At 40.5% G+C, this 6155-nt stretch overlaps 1 long non-coding RNA gene across 1 annotated transcript; it reads left to right on the top strand.

Annotated features, from left to right (window-relative positions):
* Positions 1 to 4004: 4004 nt before the first annotated feature.
* On the top strand, positions 4005 to 4531 carry LOC107662666 (uncharacterized). Its single transcript, XR_001631237.1, has 3 exons — positions 4005 to 4047; positions 4211 to 4238; positions 4386 to 4531. It is a non-coding gene; the product is annotated as an uncharacterized LOC107662666 (long non-coding RNA).
* Positions 4532 to 6155: the final 1624 nt, after the last annotated feature.

Here is a 6155-nt window from a genome sequence, read left to right as displayed (position 1 = left end):
TGAAATGCTCTCCAGAGCAGATAAATTTGAAAATGCTGTTTTCACGTTGTAGTATGGACTGTGGAAACGATGGCGCATGTTTAGTCATGTGACGCATATTGTACCAATAGACATGTTTATACTGGTAACGTTAATTGTGCAGTTATGTGCTATTCACTTTCACACTTTTGCTAAAGATATTTACTTTGCACATTCTTCATAATACAGTCCTAAAAAGACGACAGAAAATTTACTCCCTATTGCTGTCCTGCGGCAAAACACGAGGGCAGTTGCATTTTAGATCCATTCTGAGTGAGCGTGCCACAGTGAATGATGAAATATGTCCGTCAATTAATTGATCCTGCCAGAAGAATTGCGTGAAACTTATTATGTCTGTTCTGTCTGTATCATCTCAGTGAGGTTTTATACATGCACAGTAAGGCGAATGTAACGCTTTCAGACATTTCAGTGCGGATGATAAACTTTGGAAAAAGGCCTTGTTTGCTTCATGGTTACAAAATGGCATCTACACCCGTTTATGTCATAACGTCGCTTAACAAACTTTAGCGACTTCACCTGAAAAGGAATTAATTTGCAACGGCCTGCGCTGCTAGCGGAGGCAGCCTGAGAAGAGCTGCGGTGGAAGGCTGAGCCAAAGCGGGAAGCGAGTGAGGCATTGCTGCGGTGAGAACTGCGACGCGGCCCAGGCTCGTTGAGGGCCTGCTGCTGCTGCGACCCAGTGCTCGAGGAGAGCCGGGTCTTGTGCGGGACGATGGTGGTGTCGAGCGAGGCGAGCTCGGGGCTTTGCATGGTCTATTGGCCGCCTTGGTGGCTGGAGTGGATTTAGGAGTGAGGTTGGCTAATTTGCAGGGTGACGAATAGATCGTACAGATCCACTTTGTTTACCCTCTGCGAGAACGGTGCATTGGAAAATGAGCATTTGCCTCAGGCTTAAATACTGTCCACTTTCCGATCCGAGGATTTGCTGGTAAGGCTGAATGATACAAGGATGCCAGGGAAGTTGGAAGTCTTGCCAGTGGAGGCGAGGTTAAGCGTCGGCGTTGTGGAGAGCGTGTGGCTGGTCGAGAAAAGCAGCAGCCAGATCATGGAGCCGGCAAATTGTGGCTGAGGGATCTTAAAAAAATCCCCAGTATCGGTCTCGTCGTTGGACGGGAAAAAATTGGATCTATGATAAAAAGGCAAAAGGAGCGAACCGAATGCTGGAATACTGTAGAGAGAATGAAGGTAAGCTGGCTTGAGCTATTTATAGAAGTTCTCTCTCGAGCTGATAGTATAGATGGTGTAATTGCTCATGATGAATTGGCCAGGTTAATTATCTGAACGTGCTCCTCCCGAACTTTGTTAATAAAACATCATTTCACCTGTGTTCAGTTAATTTAGTCATTAGTCCCTCTTTTGCATTTGTATTTATACTCCCTGTTCTGTTCTCTTCTTTGCCAGTTATTGTTTTGTTCAATTGTGTTTTGTGCTACTCCCTGCTTCTGGATTCCTTGTGTTTACTTTCCTGTGGATTTATTATTAAAAGACTGTTTCTTCGATTACTCTTTTGTCGTGTACTTGTATAGCACAGAACCATGACAAGTTAAGGTTAGCTCTTGATTAGTACATGCCTTCATTTATTATTAGTTCATATTAGTGAGGTTTTATACATGCACAGTAAGGCGAATGTAACGCTTTCAGACATTTCAGTGCGGATGATAAACTTTGGAAAAAGGCCTTGTTTGCTTCATGGTTACAAAATGGCATCTACACCCGTTTATGTCATAACGTCGCTTAACAAACTTTAGCGACTTCACCTGAAAAGGAATTAATTTGCAACGGCCTGCGCTGCTAGCGGAGGCAGCCTGAGAAGAGCTGCGGTGGAAGGCTGAGCCAAAGCGGGAAGCGAGTGAGGCATTGCTGCGGTGAGAACTGCGACGCGGCCCAGGCTCGTTGAGGGCCTGCTGCTGCTGCGACCCAGTGCTCGAGGAGAGCCGGGTCTTGTGCGGGACGATGGTGGTGTCGAGCGAGGCGAGCTCGGGGCTTTGCATGGTCTATTGGCCGCCTTGGTGGCTGGAGTGGATTTAGGAGTGAGGTTGGCTAATTTGCAGGGTGACGAATAGATCGTACAGATCCACTTTGTTTACCCTCTGCGAGAACGGTGAATTGGAAAATGAGCATTTGCCTCAGGCTTAAATACTGTCCACTTTCCGATCCGAGGATTTGCTGGTAAGGCTGAATGATACAAGGATGCCAGGGAAGTTGGAAGTCTTGCCAGTGGAGGCGAGGTTAAGCGTCGGCGTTGTGGAGAGCGTGTGGCTGGTCGAGAAAAGCAGCAGCCAGATCATGGAGCCGGCAAATTGTGGCTGAGGGATCTTAAAAAAATCCCCAGTATCGGTCTCGTCGTTGGACGGGAAAAAATTGGATCTATGATAAAAAGGCAAAAGGAGCGAACCGAATGCTGGAATACTGTAGAGAGAATGAAGGTAAGCTGGCTTGAGCTATTTATAGAAGTTCTCTCTCGAGCTGATAGTATAGATGGTGTAATTGCTCATGATGAATTGGCCAGGTTAATTATCTGAACGTGCTCCTCCCGAACTTTGTTAATAAAACATCATTTCACCTGTGTTCAGTTAATTTAGTCATTAGTCCCTCTTTTGCATTTGTATTTATACTCCCTGTTCTGTTCTCTTCTTTGCCAGTTATTGTTTTGTTCAATTGTGTTTTGTGCTACTCCCTGCTTCTGGATTCCTTGTGTTTACTTTCCTGTGGATTTATTATTAAAAGACTGTTTCTTCGATTACTCTTTTGTCGTGTACTTGTATAGCACAGAACCATGACAAGTTAAGGTTAGCTCTTGATTAGTACATGCCTTCATTTATTATTAGTTCATATTAAACTAAAATATAGTTTCAACCATATAGCCTGTGAATTAATAAAAATGCATACTTTTCATAGGTTGCTTCTGGTGCTTGGATTTGTACTTCAATATAATGAGGTCCAAGTTTAAGAATAGCCTACACTCGTTTTTTTTTTCAATATATTTTTTCTCTCTCTATTTAACAGCATTAACATACATTGAAATACGTCTTCGTTCAGGAAGACTGAATGTTTTCCTGCCTTGCTAAATGTTGGGCTCATGATCAATAAGTTGCATTCGCCCAAACTGATTTTGTAAAATCAAAACACGGACAGTGAACCTGGGTGCAGCTCGCTATGAAGCGGGAGCAGCCTGCAGAGGATTCCGCTTGGTCTTAAAGCCTTCCTTCAAACGCCTACGTTCACAAATAACAATGATTTTCACAAAAAGAATGATTAATTATCAATTGAGAATTTGTTATTATTATGGTCTGGTGAAAAAAATTATATGGGCTGCGAGAAAATAATAAATAAAAAGAGTAGGGCTGCTGTGAGTGCAGGCAGCATATTTCAACCCAGTAGCATGACAACACGCCGGCCCTTGTTGCCAAAAAACAGACCGGCCCACCGGGAATCCTCCTGGTGCTCCCGATTAGCCAATCCGGGCCTGCTCACACTAGACACAGTTGCCTTGTACCGAGCCCAATTTTTATAAGTAGTGTAGCCTAGTGTGAGTAAAAACCCAGAGTATGACCCAAGATGAATCAAATATAAATAAGCCAAACAATGGAGGACATAAATGGCAGAGTAGTCCTGCTATGATCGATATTGTGCAGAAATTACGTAGTGGAGAAAGCTGCTTATTGAACAAACCATATATATAGAGGAGTAAAGTGTACACCAGTCACATAGAGCATATATAATAAACATGATAAAAAATAAACTGTGAATGGCTTTGTTTTCCATGCAAATTACCTATAATATGACTGTCACCAAAAAATCTGTCCCCATGTGGCCATAGGAGACATTGCTGCCAATTTGGATTCCTAGTAGCAGGGGAGTGGCTTTAAACACAAAAATGGTTGGGGGTGGAATCTTTTGTAAAACTATACGATTTCCAGACCATAAAAACTGAACCATTTATTCATTTCACCATTCAGTGTTAACAGATCTTGAGGCTTGACAAAATCTCTCTCACTTTTGAACAGGGTAAGACAATTGCATTTAGGATCATTTGATCAATAGTCTTTTGAAAATTATGATTAGAAAAGTAAAATCTAGGACAACATGATTTCAATTATTATTACCTTGTCAAATAACTCTCATTTTTAAAATATTTATTGACACTCCCTTTTGTGTTTGTGTGTGACAGGAAAAATGAACCAGCTCCACAGATACAAGTAAGATATATATGTGATATATAATAACTGCATAGTGTATATAAATAGTATTTTTAATATTTCTTTAATTGCAAGATGACAGCAATTGTGCTGCATATATACCATTAAAATGTGTTTTTACGTTTTCAATATTTTTGCCTCCCCTAGTACCTGCGGTGTGAAGGATGTGCAGTCTATGGAGGCAGTTTCTACATCTCTAAATGAGGGAATCGTCTCTATCTATAACATCTGCAAGTCCCTCAAGGAAGCACGTATCAATCCCACCACTGACACATGCTCCAATTACAACCAAATTAGGGAACATATAAAGCATGCTGAGCAGTACTTGAAAACATCAGAGAAAATGATTAAAGGAAAACTGGGAGATTTGGATGAAAGCATGTGCCAAATTATTAGAGAGAAACAAAATGTTGAGCAACGGAAAAAAGAGAAAAATCTGGCTTTGGATAATTTATACATAAAAAATAAATCTGCTGTGCAATCATTGAAGTATTCCAAAGAGGCTTTGGAACAGGCTGAAAGAAGTGTAGAATCAGCAAATTATGCCATAAGAGTACATCAAGACAGGATGAACACATCCAATGATGTCGCAACTGCAGGGGCAATACTGTGTGCAATACCAATTTTTGGATGGATTGCTGGTAAGAATTTCACAACTCTTACAGTCACCTGAATTGGACATTTGTGAATTGGAAATTTTTGTGTTTTTTGAATGATGTGCATTCAAGAGGTATCTGTTTGTCTCTAGGTCCAATAATGATTAGTGAGGGACAGCAGGGATTTGAAGAATCTTTAAATGCCTTGAGAGCTGCTGAATGGGAAAAACAAAACTCTGAGTCTCAAGTGAGGAACTGCAATGCAAAAGTATCTCATTATAATGGAATAATCTCTAGGACACACAATGAAATTGAGCAGACCAATGAGGCTCTAAGGAGGATTGAGTGGAAGGTTAAAGAGATTCAAAAGCATCTAGAGGACACGGGAAATATTCAAAACATGGTCAGGAGAGCTGTGAACCTTCTGAGTGTTCTTAGTGGAAGAGTCAATGTACTGGAGAAGCAAACACAACATTTTGTCCTCTGGCAGCCTGTGCTGGAGGCCATGCAAGATGTGATAAAGGCAGTAGTAAATATTGCTGAGAATCGGCTTCTCTATAGAGATGGTGCACCAAGCCTTATAAATACTTTGAGGGAGAATGTTAGAGGACTACTGTCTTTATGCAACTCACCCAGTTATTCTGAATATGACAGTTATTACTGATCATCTCCATGTAACTCGCATAGCAAAGGCTTATAGAAGAAAGAGATTTATTGGTATTTTAGAAACCAAGTAACTCTGGAAATTATCTCCATAATGATGTATGACAGTGACTCTTGGAGTTGATTATTTTACCTTCTCTGACAAGACAGAGAAAGTAGAACATTTGGAATGATTTATACAACAGTACTTGCAAATTATGTTTTAGATGCACAAATAAATAAATAAAAAATGCTTTAATCACAATAAAACTGCTTTCATGAATCACTGTATTAAAATTATGAAATGATAAAAGTGGAATGCATAAGAATCTTATAATCTTATTCATTTAATCTTAATTAAGGCTAGATTAAAACACACAAAAACACACATACAGACACAACTCAGGGTTACAGTTAGGCACTTAAAATGAAAGTGAATGAGGCCAGACATAATGGCAATGCCATGACAACATAATTCCAATCAAAGTCCACATATCCAACTGGCCAAAAGCTCAATGCAGGTGCTCAACCCCCCCAAAAATAAATAAAAATTCAAACAGGAAAATCAAAGTTGGCACACCACAGCTCCAAAAGTAGAAAAATATTTAATTTAAGTTCTCACCACAGGTGACGTTTCGAGCCTAAAAGCTCTTCATCAGATGACAACATAATGCCTAAA

This window comes from Sinocyclocheilus anshuiensis, unplaced genomic scaffold (assembly GCF_001515605.1).
Source record: "Sinocyclocheilus anshuiensis isolate Anshui unplaced genomic scaffold, SAMN03320099.WGS_v1.1 scaffold1559, whole genome shotgun sequence".
Taxonomy (NCBI): domain Eukaryota; kingdom Metazoa; phylum Chordata; class Actinopteri; order Cypriniformes; family Cyprinidae; genus Sinocyclocheilus; species Sinocyclocheilus anshuiensis.
This window is presented reverse-complemented; position numbering and strand designations above follow the sequence as displayed.